Source organism: Mizuhopecten yessoensis, unplaced genomic scaffold (genome assembly GCF_002113885.1).
Source record: "Mizuhopecten yessoensis strain PY_sf001 unplaced genomic scaffold, ASM211388v2 scaffold11179, whole genome shotgun sequence".
Lineage (NCBI taxonomy): Eukaryota > Metazoa > Mollusca > Bivalvia > Pectinida > Pectinidae > Mizuhopecten > Mizuhopecten yessoensis.
Genome location: NW_018408919.1, coordinates 2,226,947 through 2,249,585, shown reverse-complemented (window position 1 = coordinate 2,249,585; position 22,639 = coordinate 2,226,947). Strand labels below are relative to the sequence as shown.

General features: G+C 36.3%; 1 protein-coding gene across 6 annotated transcripts in view; it reads left to right on the top strand.

Annotated features, from left to right (window-relative positions):
• LOC110440341 (protocadherin-9-like) overlaps positions 1-22,639 on the top strand; it is a 73,361-nt gene that overhangs the window by 20,435 nt on the left and 30,287 nt on the right. For 3 of the 6 annotated variants that reach the window (XM_021483353.1, XM_021483356.1, XM_021483355.1), the window contains one exon: positions 17,656-17,703. The exons of 1 other annotated variant lie outside the window; for it this stretch is intronic. The gene's annotated coding sequence lies outside the window, so the exon portion shown is untranslated. Of the gene's footprint in view, positions 1-16,922; positions 16,997-17,534; positions 17,704-22,639 lie in introns of those variants that run through there. 2 more of the 6 variants (XM_021483358.1, XM_021483354.1) reach the window with 2 other exon arrangements.

Here is a 22,639-nt window from a genome sequence, read left to right as displayed (position 1 = left end):
AATATTAATTTATCACTTTGACCTCATTACCATACTGTATAGCCTGGTTTTAGTCATTACAAGCCTGATCTGTGTTCACCTACAGGTGCTCCGTCTAATTGATACAGGTATATGGTCGAAGAAGAAATATTCGTTCAAGTAGGTGTCAGTTTGAAGTGTTGATCTCAGTGTATGGGACCCACTGATAACCAATAAGTTTGGCAGAGCTAATACCCATAAGTGTCTCCCTATGGTCAGAGCTATCAAACGGTCATCTATACAGCTTAAGGTCTGACAGTCTACCTGGTCGACGCCCCCTCGTCACTGGGGTGGGGACTATCCTTTCTTCCAATAAACCCCCCACACGTTACATACCCTCTTTGTCCAGTTTCCGTCTCATTAACCCTAAGAAATGACCGTGCATACTTTGACCACTTAATGAGCTGCGATTTTTCACACCTGTTTTGTCTACTTTCACTTTACATACGTTTATAATGGCTTGTTTGGCCAGGTGGGTAGAGTTCAGCTCAGTTTTGTCACGCTTCTTGTTATTTGATTTAAGTGATTTACCTTCTCTAATATACCTGTCAACAGTGCAATAGCTGTCCTTATATGTCTCTTTGCAGAGTCGAACATTTGTGCCTGGTAAACAGTTTTTAAGTGACATCATTAATTGGTATTGGCATGTGCCTATATTTGACAAAATTTTACCAATCTTTGTCAACATTCAGGCACAGATAATTGGAACTCACACAGATTAAGTGTGAAGATGGTTGAGATTTTTTAATGTTTAAAAAATATTTTCTCAACCTTTGTTGTCGTAACAAGGAAGTTTTGTAAGGGTTTTGACGTAATTTTACTGCGGAAATAGGTCTATATACTTGTAGGTTTTTGTAACACACGTACCTGTATGATTTTATACTACTCTGAAGTTCCCCTAATTAATGCCAGTCAGCTGAGTAAAGGGTTATTTTCTGGTTCTGATTAGGAAAATTGAAGACGTTGGTAAATAGAAATTATTCAAACTGGGCCTATATATGTCCAAAGGATTGTTAGCTTGATCGGACATATCAAAATTTTCAGTCTGAACTATTTGCATAATTTTTGAAATTTATGGTATAAATCTGCTTGTGTCAGGAGTTTTTATGATTATTCATAGACAAAAAAAAAAATATTCTTGTACAGTTTTGAATGGTTAAAAAATGGTACAATTCAGAAATTTGAATTAATTACCTGATAAGTTGAAGTCACTTTAAATAACTTGGCCCAGGTCTTTATATGCCATTACTTAATTCGGTCAGCATTACACTTCTTCAAATTATTTATGAGTCAGACCGACTAAATAAAACGGGTAGTCAGGTGACTACAGCATTTTTTTACCGAAGGAGCAGAATTTCAACTTAAATTTAATTTCTAAAACATGTGTTAAAATTTGTTTTGATACTTAATTTAGTATTCCATGCAGTGTATTTGGAATTACCTAAAAAGAAATAATTATTCAAATTTATGTAAATGAATGTAATAGCGGAAGCTAGTTGGGTATAGTCAGGTGTTTTTGATAAGCAGATTACTTTCATGGGTTGCAGTTAAACTTAGTTTTGAGGACAGGTGGTTCAGCTGTAGGCTTGCTGTTCTGGCTGCTTTGATACAGATATGAAATCTCATATCATGAAACAACTTCAGGTGCTTCAATTTTTGCTGTTTCCGTTAGATAATAAAATTATATAAAGAAACCTGTTTTATCTAAACACCTGAGTTTTCTGACATCCTGTCTGATCAAACAATGTTTTAATCCTATTTCTACTGAAAACTACCAAACAAGCAAGACCTGTGTATTCCAAAATTCTGTCTAATCTGACCAATTCCATATCTGGCAGATAAATTAACTCAATTGCTAAGGTAAATGACTTATCACCTTTGTTCAAGAAAATGACCTTGACCTACATTCTATACTTACTCTCTGGCTTAATTTGCTTCATTTCTCCTGGTATTCTAACTTAAATTCAAGGGTCACAGGGGTCAAATGTTTTTAGGTCATGAAACAATTTTAGATGTTAGAAATTAAGGGGTGAATGATCATGATATTTGACCTATCACTTGCTGAGGTAAAGGGCTAATAAATTTGAAAAATAGTATGACATTGACTCAAGGGGCTTTATGTGTTTTACAACAAATATTAATAGATATGTAATAATTAACAAACTAAATGAGCTAATTGCAGCCCCATGGACCTCTTGATTTGTCACTATTTGAGAGATCACATCCTTAAAATACTGACTGGAAAGATAGACTACTTCATCTCAGCAGGGCTAAAGTTAATTGACCTGTTGTGGCCTCATGTATGGATGATATTTTATATCTTTTTCACACCAAACTATATGTGTTGCTCTGGTCATCTCGCGTTGATTATAGTGTTTTGTACTGAGAATCAATACAGGTATTCTACACAGGTGAAGGGGCCATGTGTCTTTTAATAGATACAAACACATTAGGCTGTGTGCAGCCTTTCTAGCTTTTATGAGGAGTATCGCCTTACATTTAGGGACAGAGAGAGGGGGGTTGCTCGGGCCATCCATCAATGCTCGTATTTTTCACCTGGTCGCCATGACGACCCCTGCACAGGTGATTATGACAGATCTGACTTGTCAAGCCTGTAATCTAATGAGCCTATTAGACTTCATTTTTTACCCATTTTGGTCATCATTTAAACTCATTTGCACTTTATGAAGGAACTGTTTTGAAAACGAACCCTGGCTGATTAATTGTGGATGCATCCCGCCCAATACATCAACCACAGATTCAATGTTGTGGGATACAAAGACTGGCCGCCTCTAATCTTATCACGACAGTCATTACTTAAAGCCCTAATCTAAAATATGATATTGGATTTGCTGGTACAAGGTGTCAATTTCTTCCAGATTAAACAGATTTAGGATCCTGTCTGGGGCTATGTATAATATATACCTCCCCACAAATGAGATTATGTCCTTGTGTAGTGGAGGCGGGATCGGGGCTGATGCGAGGGATGGGGGGCATGGGGAGGGTTCTGCTGATAGGAACGCTTCCTTGACCAGTCCACAGTCAATACATTATCACTTTGTCCTGTCAGTCGGTGACCCCTTCACACTTCTGGTCCGGTGATATACTGTTGGTATCAACCTGATTGTATCTGGATGATATATTTACATGTACCCCCGACAACCCAGGCATGTAATGACAATTTCACATCTATTTCATGTCTGTCTCATCAGGTTGTACAGAGCCCAGGCTGATAAAATAAGCACAACTTACCATCATTTCCACAAAATTAAGTATTTATTGTTAATACCCTTATCTCTTTCTGTAGATTGTGCTTGAAAATTGAAGTTATTCAAGTACATGTGCTCATTTACGACATAGCTAGCCTTCCTCGTGTCTATATTATTGAGTGTCTTGTAACAAGCCATGATGAAAATTGTTACTCATATATTTAGTACTGTAAAATGAACAGTTAAGAAAAATTAAAGTTTGTTGATTTCTTACCATGCCAATGTGTTATTTATCTGGACTACTGTTTTATGAAGTGAATGCACCCTCCTGTAATAACATCCATTAAAAAGTATCATTATACATACCCCAGCTTTATAACAGGGTGTCTGATTGGATTGATACTGACAGGGTAATAAAACAAGTTACATCATGTCGCCCTAATGGGCTTCAGTTTCCACGATCACATTTCCCTTATTTGGAGCATCTCTAGAAAAAATCATGTTTCCCTAATAACTGCACAGCAATTAATGAATGTATAAAATTATAGTTTATTTATGTAACTCAAAACATTTTTTTATTTGTTAAGTTCTATTAGTTCCTTTTATTGGCCTGTAAAAAAAACATGAGATTGTTTAAATGTCGGCAGTATCCACAGCACCAATAGAAAATACATGTTGTTATAAATACTAACATCACATTGAATATAATGGAAATCAAGGAAAGCTTGGGATTTTGAAGATGTGAAGTCAGAGAAAACATGTTTCTAGGTATAATTGCGTATAGATTTGTAAACTTGGTTAGGTGATAGAAATTTAAAGGTCTTGAATTGATGTTCACTATGTATGTACATTAAGGCCATTTAAGAAAAGATATCCTGAAGTTGGAAGGAAAACTACTAGATATTTTTTTCATAAATCCCTATGGCATGGGGAGTCTTCAGTATACTTATTTTCTGCAAAAAAACTATATATTAACTCCAGCTTGTCTTTTAAAAATATATATCTAATTGCATATAAAAGAAAATTTAGATTTTCACATCTGCAGACAACAGACCACCTAGCCAAGGTCAAATGTCAATCTCTGACCTTGATGTTGTATACAATCACCATGGCAACATGACAAATCCTCTGTAATCAGCTAACTTAAAGAAGGATTTTTTTTTACTTTCACATCTGCAGACAACAGAACACCTGGCCAAGGTCAAAGGTCAAGCTCTGACCTTGATGAGTGTGTATAATCACTGTGGAAGAGCGACACATTTTCCATAACCTGCCAATATATTTGGAAAGGGAAACAACTCAACACCAGATTTAAACTGTTTATGATAGATTGTTGTGTCAGCTCATTGACTGTGAGGTACAGTCATAAAGGCTCATGCCGATCATCAAGACGTATTGACCCATTCATCGATGTCATTGGACGATTCAATTGGCGAGCACGATTATGACATAACATCCATAATGTACACGGTTTGAGATAGCTGTCGTACTCTGGCCTCTATTGACACGTGGCTCCGTTTTTAATCGACAAACGATACAAGTGAATAGAATTTGATGTTCAATTAAACGAGATTTTCGTAACTCAATGACTGAGTGGGGCAATGTTGTTGTACCGGAGATTCTTCACTGTCACTACGACTTTGTTTGGAGTTTTTGCCTCTCTTGTCGCACAATGACAAGTTATAAATCAACTTAATGTCCAAAAAATATTTGTGTGCAGTGTTAATGTCATTTGCAAAGTAAACCTGTTTACCTTGATTTAGCAAAATATCGTGTTTCAGGTTTCTTTTAGCCACCAATGTTTTTCTGGGGAAAAAAAATAAAATAAAAAAACAAAAAAATAAAAAAAATATTGTCACTCATTGAAAATAGATAGTGTCTTAAATCCCTATAATTAAACACCGTTTTGTAGTGTGAATTTAGTTGTGATTAAAGGTTTTCAATGGTTTATAACATTTTACTAAAATGTTGGTTGCAAAAGTGTGATTTTTTAATTTTTTTAATAATTACTTGCCTAAGTTTATCCAGCGATGAAACCTAAAACATGCTGATATTTTTTTAAGGCTCAACAGACAATTAATCTGTTTCAAGTGGTATGCATAAAGGATTACCAGTAATTAAATTCATATTCAGAACAGAGGACCTGAAAGGAGAAAAAACTTGCCAATCTTGAGTTGCCATGCAGGTATCGGCCATGTTTATAGATACTCGGATACCCGATACACCATCGCTGGGGAGACAGGAGCGTCTTGTGTTACCTGTATGGTAATTAGGTAATTTAATTACAGGTGTGATGTATCGAGGGTGTCCACTTTTATACAGAGGTAGCTCGGCACTCTATCTGTCCCACTGAATGTCACCTTGAATTTCCAGTTTCAGTGTTTCGTGCATTGTGACTTGACTCTTCTGTACCGTATGCTGTACCGTGACACAATACGGGGATTCTTAACCAACCTGCTACACCAAGACAGACCTGTTTCGTGGTCGTTTTCCTTACTCAATTTATTGGTCAGGTTGGGAGTTTTTGGATTTCTAAATTAAAGAATTTGTGAAAAATATAAATGGAAAACAAATTGATGAAGTATCTGAAAAATACTTAAAACCTCGGTCAGAAAAAAAAATAACCAACAAAATTTCTGAGTCTCCCAATATATGCGATGCATGTATTTGATTTCATTCTTTGTCCCTAAAACATCTAAAGGATCCCCATTCCACTACCAAAAATTGTATCTATGATTAGGAAACGTTTTTATTCTTGTAGGTTTTTAGTTTGATTAATCATTTCTGAAAATAAAAAATACCTTGCAGAATTTTTATGGAATTGTTTTTTAAGCTGAAATCAATAATTTCTTAGTGTAAACAAGCAAAAGGATAAGAATAAGATTTGAACCTTGGACCGCCTATCAACATTCTTTTGTTCTAAATAAACAACTGTTCTGCATGGTCAATGGTAGTACTGTAGCCTGGATGCACTACGGTTATATTGAAAACTAGAAATTGTTGGCTAACAATTTGACAGGATTTTCACTGTAAGGACTGATTTGATGGCCTTCTCATAATAACCTGTGCAAGTCTACAGTAGCTGACTGAGTAGTGGGGGATTCCCGGAGTGCGAAATGGCGTCGGAGAAAGAATGGATAAATATAGGCAGCCAATGGGCGGTGTTGTATACGAAAGTAGTCCGTAAAAGTCGTCATAATTAGTCCGTCAATTATGTACGTCAGGATGATGAATTGAAAATATCTTTTTGTTTATATCGGTTGGGTTTGACATGCAATAGAAAGGCTGATGTTTACCCACTGCAGTAGAGATGTAAACTGGGCCTACTTTTAAGATTGAGAGTACGTAGTAATCGATGTAGTATTACCAGCGTGTATTAGATGTCTTGATATAAATCAAAGTAATGAGAGTACTGAAAGCACTTCACAATCGCACAAAAATGAAAACGGTTTTTGACTTTCACCTTTGAAATGATATTTAGAGTAGGTCAATGTCATTCATTTGCACACACTTTAAAGCCCTTTATTCAAGCATGCTTCTTTGCCAAACATCGTTACCCTGAACTATTGTTTTTTTCAGAAAAAGAGGTTTCAATATTTTTACATATATGACCTCTGTGACCTTGAAAGTCATTCAAGGTGAATCATATTTTCAAACTTGATAGCCAGTTACCTCGCCGTGTTATGTATCAAATAGTAGGACTCTAGACCTTGTAATACTTTAGAAGAAGTTTTTGAAGTCATTATCTTGAAATAGCACATATGAAGTTTGACCCATGAATAAATCAAAACTAGACCTGGTAAACTCAAAATGTTTTCTGCCAAAAATGTGCGCATTTGTGTTGTCCACATCATACCTGAATGTAAAGTGAATCTATCACACAATTTTCGAAATATTCTTGATTAAAGAAATTTTAATTTTTTAAACATTTGACATTTGTAACCTTGATTGTGACCTTGATAGTTGATCAATGTCAACTAATTTTTCAAACCTGAGACCCAGACATCTCAGCATCTTAAATATGAAATCTCAAGACTCTAGACATTGTGGAACTTTAGAAGAAGATTTTTTAAGGTTGGTACCCAATATAGTGCATTTGAGCTTTGACCGCTACCAAAAACCGGAAGTTGACATTTTACTCAAAAATGTTTCCTAAGAAAAGTTATGTACTTGATAATCTGCACAACATATCCAAAGATAAATTAAATATATTAACCCATTAATGAGGTATTGCAATTAGAGAAAAAATCGGATATGACGTCATGGTGGCCATTTTGTTGTTGCGTTGAAGTTGAAAATGTTACCAAATGTTAGAGGACAGCTGGGGAAATCTTTTCAATTACAACTTAACCAAATATTTGTCATTGATATTGGATTGGAGTAAAACAAGTTTTAACATATTGTCAACATTTTAAAAGATCATAGGAAATATTCAAAATGGCGTACAACGTTAACGGTAAATGTTACAGAAAAACTAAAGATATCAAATTTATCGGAATGACACTGTGCATTGATCTGTAAAAGTGTTGTGTTTTTTTTAAATCAAAAATTAAAAAAATTATGACTTTTGACCCTACAGCGAGCTTTTTATTTGAAATATTTTGTATTAATATGTAATGAGAAAAAGTTAGATATGGAAATTATCTACAAATAATATAATAACACAAGTTCTGTACAGTCAACGGTTTTTGAGTTATAGCAGTTTCAAAGATTTTAACATATGACGTCATGGTGGCCATATTGGATTTTTGACCTACTTAAAAGTGTTCCTGTAACATCTTCAGACCTTGGCCTACAACATACTCAAAACAGTATAAACCTATCTTCTACCAATCAAAAGATACAGACTCCACAAAAGTAGGGGGAGAAGAACAGCCCTAATTAAATCAACAGGAGATTACTCTAAATACAAAATGTAACAATAACTGCATGGAATTTTCCACTGTTTTGTTGGTAATGGGACTGGGTTCCTTAAGCTCACAATTACTGAATGCCTAATGGCTTATGTAATTGTGCAGCACCTGACGTGTTGACAGTAAATAAAAATGACACAGTCTGTAAGAGTTCATTATGGAGAGGTTTATAGAGGGCAGCACCTGACATGTTGACTGTAAGTTATAATGACACAGTCTGTAAGAGTTCATTATGGAGAGGTTTATAAAGGGCAGCACCTGACATGTTGACTGTATGTAATAATGACAGTCTGTAAGAGTTCATTATGGAGAGGTTTATAGAGGGCAGCACCTGACATGTTGACTGTATGTAATAATGACACAGTCTGTAAGAGTTCATTATAGAGAGGTTTATAGAGGGCAGCACCAGACATGTTGACTGTATGTAATAATGACGGTCTGTAAGAGTTCATTATGGAGAGGTTTATAGAGGGCAGCACTTGACACTGTAAGTAATAATAATGTAATTAGTAAGTGTTCTTTTTGGAGAGGTTTGTATATGCAAGCAACACCAGACGCCTGACACCTTTAACGATATTTCGACAGGAAGTTGGGAAGCTGTAAGGATGGATTTAAGAGTTTGTCTGATCAGGTCCTCACATTCACCTTTCGCTGACTTTAAGCGTGATATTGACCTGAGTGCTTACCGTAACAGGAGTTATGACATCTAATGGCCAGTTTATATTAAGCTGTGATTGGGCGTCTAGTCTGTACATTGTATCTCTAATGATTTCCCGATGAAAAATCACCAAGAAAATGACCGTCGGAATTAACAACTTCTGTCTAAATAGTTCTACAGGAAGTAAAATGACAATATAATGGCTGCAATTCGACAAACAGAATGATGGGATTTTCTTTGAGTATGAATCTAAAGTAGGCTTTATTTGTCTGGATGGCCGCAACTCAATGAGGTTTCTGTGTGAACGGTGAAAAGGCAGGGTTTGTTTGAGTAGGCTATAATTATGGCGGCTGTAAACTTGTTTCTGTCGTAAACAAATGTAGCTTTCTTACGATGAATTGGTTACTTGGATAGATTTTGCACCTATATGGTTGTTGAGAAATCTGCAAGGATTCTCTCTCTTTAACAACCTCGTCCCATAGGAAATCCGTGATTTTATTTTAGCTGTTTTATAGAAATATCATTCTTTCCAAAAATAATCCCCCAAAAAGTATGAAGTTGAACAAATTAAGAAGCTAAAATCGATTAAATGTCACAATCTGTTTTAAACATTTTTGAAGGTTGAAACATGTCCAAGAATTCTTTTTCTTGCTCATTAATGATCAAAATATAAAATCAGCCATTTGGTATTGGATCTAGCAAAAAAGATCCATTTTAGCTCACTTGCCCTTATGTCATGGTGCGGTGTTCGTCCGTCCATCGTCGTCCGTCAATTTTTCCTTTAAACAACTTCTTCTGAAGAACGGACAGGCCTAGAGCCTTAATATTTGACTAAAAACTTCCTTGGTAGGAGCCCAACAAAGTTTGTGAATGAAAATGACCTTGACCTACTTTCAAGGTCACAGGGGTCAAATATGTCAAACGCTTTAAATGACTTCTTCTGAAGAACTAAAAGGTATATAATCTTTATATTTGGCTGGTGGATTCCTGGGATAGAGCCCACCAAGTTTGAGAATGAAAATGACCTTGACCTGTCAAGGTCACAGCGGTCAAATATGCCAAACTCTTTAAACGACTTCTTCTGAAGAACCAAAAGGTATATAATATTATATTTGGCTGGTGGCTTCCTGGAATAGAGCCAGACAAAGTTTGAGAATGAAAACGACCTTGACCTCCTTTAAAGGTCACAGGGGTCAAATATGTCAAACTCTTTAAATGACTTCTTCTGAAGAACCAAAAGGTATAAAATCTTTATATTTGGCTGGTGGCTTCCATGGATAGAGCCCAACAAAGTTTGAGAATGAAAATGACCTTGACCTTATGTCAAGGTCACAGGGGTCAAATATGCCAAACTCCTTAAACAACTTCTTCTGAAGAACTAAAAGGTGTAGAACCTTTGTATTTGCCTTGTGGCTTCCTGAGATATAGCCCAACAAAGTTTGAGAATGACTTGGACCTTCTTCAAGGTCACAGGTGACAAATATGTCAAAAACATCAAGCGACTTCTGAAAAATCAAAAAGGCATAAAATTATAATATTTGGCTAGTGGCATCTAGTGGGATAGAGCTCACCAAAGTTTGCAAATTAAAATGACCTCAACCTATTTTAAATGTCACAGAGGTCAATAACATTTCAAATGATTTGTTCTGAAGAACCAAAAGGAATGGATTCATAAGATTTGTCTGGTAGCTTCTTGCGATAGAGCTCTAAAAGTTTGAGAAGGAAAATGAATTGACATACTTACAAGGTCACAGGGGAAAAATATGTCAAACAACTTTTGAAGAAGAACGATGGCCAAAAAGCATAAAATCTGGTAGTTTCAACAGATGGAGCCGACAAAGTTTGCAAGTGATCAATTTGTAGTACAATATAAAATTTAATGAGGATATTTGCTATGACTACTTAAATACTCAGGTGAGCGATACAGGCCCTTTTGGGCCTCTTGTTTGTATTTGAATTAAATCTGCAAATAAATATCTTTGAATTAAATCTGGACTTGAAACTAATTAAGTAGAAGCACTCATTTAACTGGGTTCACACTGGCAGTCAGTTTGTCCTTTAAATCTGGTGAAGGTCACCAGATCAATATCAACCAATTAAGGACATGCTTTGATGATTAATATATAAAAAAAATTGCAGAAATACGCATCCAGTTCTCCGTGGTTTGGTATTTCTGAAACATAAACAGAAATTTCAAAATCATTTAATTTCAAAATGGTTAATTAAATATTATCGTAGATAAGTTTCGCTATTTTTGTGATCATTAATGTAATATAGGAGGCCTCAGATTTTTATTGTAATTGGATTTAAAAACTGACAGTTGGATTTTAAAAATTGAATTTCATTATTGGAGATTTTGATATGACCTTCATCTGGATTATAGCTGATAAATGTCACAGTTAATTGAAATTCTGGAGGATATTGTCAGTATTGTGAAAGCATGCATAATTAATTCACCCAGAAATTATTGGATTGTTTTGAAATATAATATGGGAACAAATTCTGTAAAACTCATTTGTAACGGATTTGTTAGGTATTAGTTAATTTATCACATCTAAAAACAATTAAAATGTCATGTAAGTATATGTTGATAGGTAATATTTGTATAAGTTGATGCTGTATGTCTTTGATTTGTCTTCTTGTTTCAATACCTTCCTTTGATTGAATAAGTATCAAAGGTCAAAAATCCAATGGTTATGGATACACTGATTTCTGTTGTTATGTTTCCATGGTGATTGGTGTTTGTTTAACGTCTTATGAACGGCCAAGGCCATTTAAGGACATGCCTCCATGTGTGTGTAACATATACATGCATGTGTGTACATGTAATGGAGGCAGAGTATGTTGGTGTATTTGCCTCCTTCAGAAAGCGCTGATCAGATGCCGACTTTATAGTTCTATCTCACCGAAATACCATGCCAAAGGCACCAAGAACAGCATAACACCCGGTCACATTATACTGACAACGGGTGAACCAGTTGTTGCCATTACCCAAACGCTGAATGTTAAGCAGGAAATTACAACTACCGTTTTTAAGGACTTTGGTATGTCCTCTCTTGGGGGACAGAACTTATCGCCTTCCTCACTTGGGGGACAGAACTTATCGCCTTCCTCACTTGGGGGACAGAACTTACTGCCTTCCTCACTTGAGTGAACTTAAACATTAAGACCAAAAGCAAAGCATTACCAAGGAAGGTACCAGAAAACAAACAGATTGTTAGAAAGTATAGGGGAAATAGGAAAATACCAACTGTTGCAATGGGGGCAGCAGATCAATTTATGGCTTCTCCAATGTCACATTAGCAGGAGACACAGGAGACACAGGACACAGGAGACAAAGTAGACAGCAGACACAGGACACAGGAGACACAGGAGAAACAGGAGACAGGAGACATCAGACACAGGAGACACAGGAGACAGCAGACACAGGAGACACAGGACACTTGAGACACAGGACACAGGAGACAGCAGACACAGGAGACACAGGAGACAGCAGACACAGGACACAGGGGACACAGGAGACAAAGGACACAGGAGACACAGGACACAGGAGACACAGGAGAAAACCCAAAATCTGCATGGGCCTCTCATTAGTCGCCTCTTACAACGTGTAGTGAGATACAGCAGGCCCTAGCTACTCTTTCGCTGAACCTGCAGAGAATTCCGTCTTTTTTTGTTACATTTTCTCCTTGGTGATGGTCATGGTGTACTGTTACGATGATCATTATAGTTACCGTAAATATTTGCGTATAGTACGCGCTATTTCAGGAAAAAAAGTTAATATCAAGAAAGGGCTGTGCACTATACAAGGGAACAATCCAAAACCAGTCCTGTGTCAGGAGCATTTATCGTAAATTGTTTGGGGGTTTTCGTTAGTATTTCAAAATATATTCTTATGTTTCTTTGGTTATGCCACCACTGAGTTTGCAGATTGTGTTATATTGATGATGAATGTTCTGCACTCATATTGTGTCTGGTGGTCTCCACAATGTTGCCATTTGGGGTTGTCTGAACTATTCCTGTAGGATGTTCCCATGGTGCTTCCTTGCTGTCTTGTTATCAGGCTGATGATCATATGTTGTCTCTATGGTGAAAGGGTTAACTTATGATGTAGCCCTGTTGATTATTGAAATGATGGTGTTTTTGATGGTGATGCCATGGTGTATTGTCCTAAATGCGATGACCCTCAGACAATGTATTAAGTGAGATTTTCATCCTTACCTCATGGTTTGAATTCTGAATTGTTTCTATTGAAGTAATGCTGTTGTCTTGGTGATAGCTACACTGTTGAAGTTGTGAGCATTGATGGCAGTTGTCAGCAAACCCAGAACGCCCTATTGAGTAAGCAGCGTTGACCTTGTCAGTAAACCAAGGACGCCCCTGTTACGTTCTGTGTTCTTAGCCTATGATAGTTTAAACGTGAAACTGACCAAGATTGATCACCGCTCCTGGTACGCTCTGTCACCCACTGCTACGGAGACTGTGTTGTCCTCCGCTTCCTCTGTCTGTACCCCAGCCCACTGTCTACAGGAAGAGTACAAATAAACCCAAAATTGTTTGTTTTCTCTTCAATTACATGAAGCGAGAGGATAGCCCAGTGATTTGGCTGTGATAGAGAGTCGCTATATGTCAATCAACCGAGTTCACCCCATCCCTACATGTTGACGAGGATAGAAATCAGGCTTATTTAGCGAGAATCGTGCACCTTTTTAAGTCGGACTACCTCCTGTGTTACCACAATTGTCACCTACTGTGTCACTGAGATCCTGACAGGTACCTGTCTCCTCCATTTTCTCGTTACCTCACCTGGCTACAGGTATGTCTGGGTTAATAGAATGTCAGGATGATGCTTTGAGGGCCTGTGACAGCTAGCTGAGATGGTGTTGTGTAGCACCACTTTATTCAATTAAAATATTCATATGAATCTTTTTAATTTGAATCAACATCTTTGTGGTCTTACAGCATCAATTTATTCAGATATGATGTTCATATAAAACTCCAATGAAAGTCTCTGTGTGACACTATAGGGTACAATAACTGTGTATTCATTATATATTACTCAATGGCACCGTCTAATCTGACAACTTATGAAACACAACAAAATAAGTCAGATTTAAACCTAATCCGACACTGAAACAAACGACATAGAGGATGTCTGAATACAGAGGTTGTAATCGGTGATTTTCATTAAGGATTACAGCACTGTATATATGTCTGATTATAAAGAATGTCAGAATACTAGGGTGTTTGATAAGACAGGTTCCTATGTGCAATATAACGGTTTTTCAGAAATTGGAAGTAGTTAAACCCAGGACTGTTGGTGCTATGCTGGTTTATTTTAAGCTAAATGAGGACTCTCTCTAACTGGGAGAATAACAAGCATTTGCATGTCATGTCCATATGTGGCAATTTATAAGAAACAAAATCTCTTGTTTTCTTAAAACCAGGAAAGAACATATGAAAGCATAAATATTTCAATTAAGTTTTAAAGTATCAAATTAAGAAAGCAAATGAACTTTTCTGAATGCAACTTTCCGAGTTTTAGTTTTGACTGTAACAGGTCCAAGACATACGTGGGGCAGTCTCCAGGTACTGGCCGTCAGTCAGTGTTTTTACCTCACCTACCCGAAGGGCAAGTGAGCTTATGCCATGGTGTAGTGTCCGTCATCGTCAACTTTTTACTTTAAACAACTTTTTCTCAATAACCAAAAGGCCCAAGGTACTGATATTGGGCCTGTAGCATACCGGGATGAAGGACTACCAAGTTTGTTCAAATGAATGACCTTCCCCCATATTCAAGGTCACAGGGGTCACATATGTTAAAATTTTCAAACGACTTCTCAATAACCAAAAGGCCCAGGGTACTGATATTGGGCCTGTAGCATGCTGGGATGAAGGGCTACCAAGTTTGTTCAAATGAATGACCTTGACCCAGTTTCAAGGTCACTTGGGTCAGATGTCTTTAAATCTTCAAACAACTTCTTCTCAATAAACAAAAGCCCCAGGGTACTGATATTGGGCCTGTAGCATGCTGGGGTGAAGGGCTACCAAGTTTGTTCAAATGAATTACCTTGACCTACTTTCAAGGTTTTTCAACAGAATGTCCTTGTTCGACATTCAAGGTCACAGGCGTCATATGTTTAAATCTTTTAATAGGTTCTTATGAATCAAACACTGATATTCTGCCTGTAGCTGTTACTTTTAGTCCACTTTTACGATTACAAGTGTGAGATTAATACCAGGTGAGCGATGCAGGCCCATTGGGCCTCTTGTTTTCTCTGGGAACTCTGGCTTTCCTCCACTATCAAAACCTGGCATGTCCTTAAATGACCATAGCTGTTAATAGGACGTAAAACACAAACAAACAAACTGTAATGTAATATTGTAATATTGATGCACAGCTTCAGGCTGTGGTGCAGGTGTAGAATATATGTAAATAATATAATCTATACTTGTATATCTTATATATTTCTATGCTCTATGCATGGGTTAGATATAGCACATAAACTCGTCATAACAACAGATGTTTATAACATAGGTCACATGGCATATCAATGTTCGGTCACAGACTCCAAATTTTGTTTTTTAATGAAGGTAAACAAATTCAAAATAATAAAAGTGGGCCTTCTGAAGGTGATAACTGGTACTAATTTATGGATTTGAGTAACATTTTGATCAGAGTTATCCTTACTTACACAAAATCGTGTGAATGTTTTTCAAGAGAAGATTACAGCTAGATCACACATGTCTTGTTGTATATTTTGAAACAAATGGGTTAACAACAGCTTATATACATACACCTGACTGTAGCATGTTTATACACGTGATTTTGTTCACATGACGCTGATGTAGACAACATATGTAAAGTTTATTGACATCGTGATGTTAAATTTAAAAAAAACCAGGGCATTATGCAACTACATGTATTATATTTATAAAAATATAGATATATACACATTTAGGTGTATACATATATATTTGCATGTGATTTGGTGTCAATTTCAAGGACATGCATGTGACAGCTAGTTTACAACTTTAAATCTTGTCCAAGTACTATTATAAAATTTGCAAAACTATAAAACAAAATATCATGTGTTTATGTGGTGTGCAGTATGTGTAATGCGTGGGAATGTCAACACGCCACCAGAAATCCACAGACACATTATCTGTTAGGTCACATCCACCGGTTCTTGATGATATCCTATTGTTTTGTTTGTTTGTATATATATGCTTATAATCAACTGGAGGCATCATGAATCGTTAGCGCTGCAGGTGTGTAAGGTATTAAGTTAAAAACACCCAATTAAATTCAGAAATTCAATCAGCTTGGTTAAAGTCAGTGTGTCCATGTTATTAAAATAACAAGAATTAAAATCTAATGAAATGTAAAATCGTGAACTATCAAATGATTTCGGGACCAACAACGCTAAACAATCAAGGATTAAAATCTAATGAAATGTTAAAATCGTCGACCATCAAATAATTCACAGAACAATGGTGTAATCGGTTGTCGGAATCAGTGCTACCCTGCCAAACGGATCGCGAACAATACACGATACTGTGTTGTAACAGGGATATTGTGTTCGTAACCCAACTCGAATTAAATGGTACGTATTTAGTTTTGACAAGATCACACAATAAGGGTGTTTAAGGAAGACAATAGCCAGACAGGTTAACAGTTGACCGTCACACAAATGTATCTTTGCCTTCGTATCTGTCCGTCGTTTTAAATACAAAACGATGCAACCCCCTTGAAATTGGAAATATTAACATGTGATTGTGTTGGCTTTATCGAGCATGAATTTCGGAAGACAGAAGACAATGAGCTCAGACACACATTATAAATGATCTGAAGATACACCGTTACGGCTTGTTTAGACGGATCTTATTAGAAAGACGTGACTTCTATCTCACTGGTTCCAAATCACAACAGGCACCAATTTATATAGAATCATCAGGGCTCGATATATCCGACATTATGCTTGATCATAGTACAGGGCAGAGATAAAACAGCAGACAATCGATTCGGAAAATCTACTCGGATGCCAAAAGACCATAATGGGTCCTTCATGACAATCATTAAATATCCTCGAATATTGTCTGCCTTGTGAAACGGATTTAGTTTGACGGACAATGGGCCGCAATCGAGGGATGTACAGAATATAGGTATCAGGTAGCCTCTTAATATCATCGCCAAGGTACGCTGGCATCGTTTTCATTTTTCATATCGTTTATATAGATGGTATCTACTTAAGATTGGTGAAAAGTGATTTTTATGGAGTGGGCGATTGTTCGGGACGAACAATGCTGTCCAGATATGGCCGTGAAAGGGGGAGGGGATCACGTATCTGGTTACCTTATTCTCCAAACTATAGCGGCCACCCTGTTATAGGAAACTGTTTACCTATCAATTTTATTTTCATAATTTCAAAGGTGTGACTATGATATGATAGTCTGTACAATATGAAATGAGCTTATTTTGCAAATGTCCTATCCGGGACAAAAACACTATTTCAACAAAATCTGAAAATTCTTTCTGTACTGAATTCAGTGAATAATATACTGTTTTGAAGTGTCGGATACAAGTTTGAGTTTGTGGGAATGTTACACAGATTCGGGGGGAGAAAGCTGATGTCTATCTTTTGGTTATAACGACTTTGAACCTTGATTCAGGAAGATAAAGCGGTACTCCGTCATTGGACGGTTTCGGCTTGGCTACCCATGTCAAGTTTCTTTGGTTATAAGATACCCGTGTTGACAGAACGCAGTTTACGTTTTTACCTGTAGGACTTAAAACTTGCTGCAGAGGTTGTTGTGTATTTTCGAAATATATTGAACTTTAACTTTAATTCATCAGGTTCCGTATTAAACATACAGCACAGCTTGAAAGAAGAAAGCATTTTAGGTGAGTTTTTGAATTTTTTTCTGTAGTTATTTTCATCAGTTAACCAAATCCTGCTTTTAAAATGTAGCATAGAGTTCTATAGCTTGCTTGGTCATTTGATGGAAAATTACTAAATATTCACAATAGTTTTGGATTATAATGGGTTCAAATTATTGATACCTTTTTTCATTAAACTCAAGAAAAGAAATAGTGTTTTTTTAAAAATTAAAAGAAATTTGTAAAGTCGCGATGGGAGTCCAGGCTGGGACTAACTCCACAAGCGTCTTCAATTACATTGAGGAGCTTTTTAAATGGTGGACATTATTTTTCATACTTTACGATAAACTGAATTTTTAAAAGATTCATCACATTTTTTCATAAAAAATCAATTTAGTATAGTTTAAAATCTCAGCTTTTTTTGGAAATATAATATTTATGTTAAACTTGAAGAATGTTCATAAGGCAAGAAATTTCTCAAAATTAACAGGTTTCGATAAAAACATTGCATTTTCCATTGTTATGTTACTTGATATTTTCAGAAGGGAAAAGTGATCTAAATCATTGTTAAACCCACTCACCCCTAAAGTCACATTTGAACCGTTCCAAATCAAAGACTGGGCAATTCCAGATCAAATATGTAGGGGTGAATGAGTTAATTAATTGGTACTTGAGTAAGCAAACTTGTTTTCTACAAAACTCTGTAAAAGTGTTTCCTCATTAATTAGTTATTGTTAATATATATTATTACCTCCACACCTGTAGACTTAATTCAATAAGGCTGAGTATTTCGACCAAATTAAGCTAGGAATCTGAAGCAGTACTGGTTCTTATCATTCAAATACTCAAACCAATTGTAAGAGCTACTTAATTTTAAACGATCACAGTAAATCTGTATTTGAATTTTGAGATTAAAATAAGGATTTGATTACATTATCCTTGTGTGTCTGGAGATTAGGGGGTGGTTTTAGATTAACGTCCATAGGACTGAAATCTACATCAGGTGGTTGTAGCAATGCAAAAAGTGCCTAAGGAGAACCCAGGCTTAATTTTGATTTGTGGTTTATCTGATATGAGGCGATTTACTTTAATTTGTATTTGATAAACTGGCATCAGCTTATCTTACTTGTACGATATCAAAGTAATTGAACTGCATTTCACTTTCATTTCAAAGACGTTTGATTTTTTATTAAGCCTTGTTTTTCAATTTCTAATCCTATGTACTTAATTATTGCAGTTGATATGCATGCCTTTACGATTTATATGTATGGACAGCACCTGATGTTTATTTATAACGTAATGAATGTCAAATAGGCTTTAACTTTGTTTTCCTGATAAACGTGCTCTTTAGTGCTGTTCAAACCAATGAGTTAAAAAAATCTGTGAGCAACAATTTAAAATTTAATTAAATATCACTGCAAAAAAATTCAGGTAAATTAAGTAAACATGTATTTTTTTGTGTCCTCTAGCAGGTAATTTAACACGCAAAAATATTAATTTAAGTTAATTTATTCAGAGATTTTTCAGTATATTTATACATTTTCAATGGGAGATAATCTGATTATCTCCCCTTATATAGTTCATTTATTGATTGCTTTAAATATTTCATAAACATTATGATGTTTATTGCCATAATAAGAATGAATAATTGTAACTATTTCATTTTTTTAAATCAATTTCTTTGTATTTCAATTAGATTTGGAAAATATCTTCATAAGGGGAAAATGATTAAATTACTGTTACATGTTACAAGAAAAAAATTCTTAAGTGAATTATTGATTGGCATTCTGAATTTATTAATAATTGACATTTCTTAAAACTCTACAGAAATATCTGAACAAAATACTTCCTATTCTGCATTTTATTTCTTTAAAAAATGGACTGGGGGTTGGAGGGGTGTTTCCATGAAAACCCTGTTTCTTGTAAAATCTCCTTTTTTATAAGCTCACCAAGGTGAGCTTATGCCATACCGTGGCGTCCGTCGTCCTTCCGTCGTCCGTCCGTCAACAATTTCTTTAAACGACTTCTTCTTAACCACTGTTTTGAATTTAACTAAATTTGACTGGAAGCATCCCTAGGTGGTGGGGATTCAGAAGTGTACAAATGGTGGGGCTGACCCCCCAGGGGGCTGAGAGGCGGGGCCAAAAGGGGGCAATTTGGCTATATTGCTACAAACGACTTCTTCTGTAGAACTATGTACTGGATATCAATTATATTTAATCAAAAGCATTTATGGGAGGCAGGGATTTAAAACAGTAAAATGGTGGGGCTGACCCCCCAGGGGGCTGAGGGGCAGGGCCAAAAAGGGTTATTTGGCTATATTGCTTTAAGCGACATCTTCTCTGGAACTAAGAGATGGATATCAACCATATTTGACTGGAAGCATCCCTAGGTGGTGGAGATTCAAAATTGTACAATTGGTGGGGCTGACCCCCAGGGGGCTAATGGCGGGGCCAAAAGGGGGCAATTTGGCTATATTGCTATTAACGACTTCTTCTGTAGAACTATGCCATGGATATCGATCATATTTGGTCAGAAGCATTCATGGGAGGCAGGGATTCAAAATTGTACAAATAGTGGGACTGACCTCCCACCCCAACCACCCACCACCACCTCGGGCTAAGGGGTGGGGGCCAAAATAAGTTTTATTACTTGGAAATGGTTGAGATCCCCACCATATAACCATGTATACAATTGCTGAGCATATAGAGAAGAATGCACATTTGCTTCCAGGATGGCCCTAGGGTCTGGCCCCACCCTTGGAGACATAGTCCCTGGGCCATGACTTTAAAACGATTGAGATCCCCACCCCAAAACTATATATACAAATGCTGGGCATAAAGAGACGAATGCATTCATGATGTTAGAATAGACCCTGGGGTCTGACCGAACCCACAGCTTGGAAACAGTTGAGATCACCACCCTATAACCATATATACAATTCCTGAGTATAAAGAGATGAATGCACATATGCTTCCAGGATGGCCTTGGGGACTACCCCACTCGTGGATACTTAACCTCAAAATGGTTAAGATCCCCACCCCAAAACTATATATACAATTGTTGCATGGCATGAAGAGACGAATGCAGTCATGATATTAGAATTGACTCCAGGGTCTGCCCCACCCTTGCAGACTTAACCCCTGGGTCATAACTTTGAAAGGGTTGAGATCCCCACCCCAAGATTATATATAAATATGCTGGGCAAAAAGAGACAAATGCAGTTATGTTATTAGAATTGATCCTGGGGTCTAGCCAAAACCCTAGGGATCTAGTTTCTGAGTCACAGCTTGGAAACAGTTGAGATTCCCACCCCATAACCATATGTAAAATTGCTGGGCATGAAAAATCTAATACAGATATGCTACAAGAATTGGCATTGGGGTCTGGCATATTCCCTTGGATCTCATTTTGAGAATATTTTGCCATGATTGCTTAGATATCCAGGTGAAAGATACAGGCCCTCTGGTTTGACTTCATTTCCGGCTACAAGATTCAACCAACTACCTAATTTTTCACAGAAACTGAAAAATGCATTAAATGGATTTATATTTAAGTTCCTTATAGAATTGTGATCAAACAGATTTATTTGATTTTAACAAAAATCTAATAAAATCTAAGTTTTAAAAAAAAAGTTTCAAAATCAGATAAGTATATATTCTGTATATTGATGTAGCACTTTGTTACATTTTGTCGGCTATAAACAAGATCTTTTCCTGCGAAATCTTTACACATATATCGCTTTGAATCTGTAACGACCCATCAATGTGTATCGCAAATGGCTCTAACAGCTACAAGAGATGCTTCATCAATGCTTAAAAAAGGTTTTAAAACAGAAATATGTCTATCTTTTTTAAAGAAAATTTGTTGTATATATTTCAGGTATTTATGTTGGAAAGTAAGGACTTTTTAACTTTCCCTTTTTTGTCAATTTCTTGTAATTTTATAACCATTATATGTATAATCTTCTGGGGAAAAAATAATCAAAAAAGCTAACTAGCAATTGAAGATGTTGGCACTGATGTTCAGTGGGATTCAAATTGTCAAGACACATTCAAGGGACAAACTTAACTCGACTCATTTTAAACATCTACAAATCCTACACGCAGTAATCTGACGTTTCATCAAATAAAAAAACGATTTAAAAATATCATTCAAATAAATAACAACTACAGAAGCAAAATGTCTAGTTCGTTACTCGGGATGTGGAGATGAGATTACAAATGATGGAGGGAGTTTTATTTCAACCTCTGCTTGAGTAATTCAACCTTGAAATTTGCTACTTCATCTTGAGAAAGAAATTCTGTGATATATCAAGATTTAGAAACTTGTATTTCTATGTTTGCAGGCGACCAGGCATGTAAGCTTAGAATGTATGTGTCTACAATTCTGTTTATAATTTACTGAATTAAACAGAAGCTAGCTACACCAGCTTCCCGAGTTATGATACAGAATTTTTCGTATAAAATTTTAAAGGATGGGAAGACCACGCATGCAGGGAGCCTCTCTGTGAATCGGTAGGCATAATGGCGTACCAAGAGAGTCTACTTATTTATACTGGTTCAAACATGCTGAGAATCATTTAAAGTTCGCTGTTGGAGTGAAAATGTTTAGCTAGTGTCCATTTATTAAATGTCTCCTTACGCTAAAACATACATAAAAGGAATTCACCTCATTAGAGGAAAGAATTGTCCATATAATGCCGAAAGTGATTTTCTCTAACCCCAAAAGTAATTTCGTGTAAAATGACACCTTTCGTTTTAACACCAGGTATGGCCATTTTACCTGGCGAGTTACTGATAGGTATACCGCAGGTGAGTGCCTTAGGTTACAGGTATAGATAATGTATGTGACTTGTCGTTAGAAAATCGGTTTAGCTAAATGGCAGCCAGCTATTAGGAAAGAAAAGGCTAAATTGATTTTATTTTAACCTGATTGCCGGAAGTTTTGACAGATCATA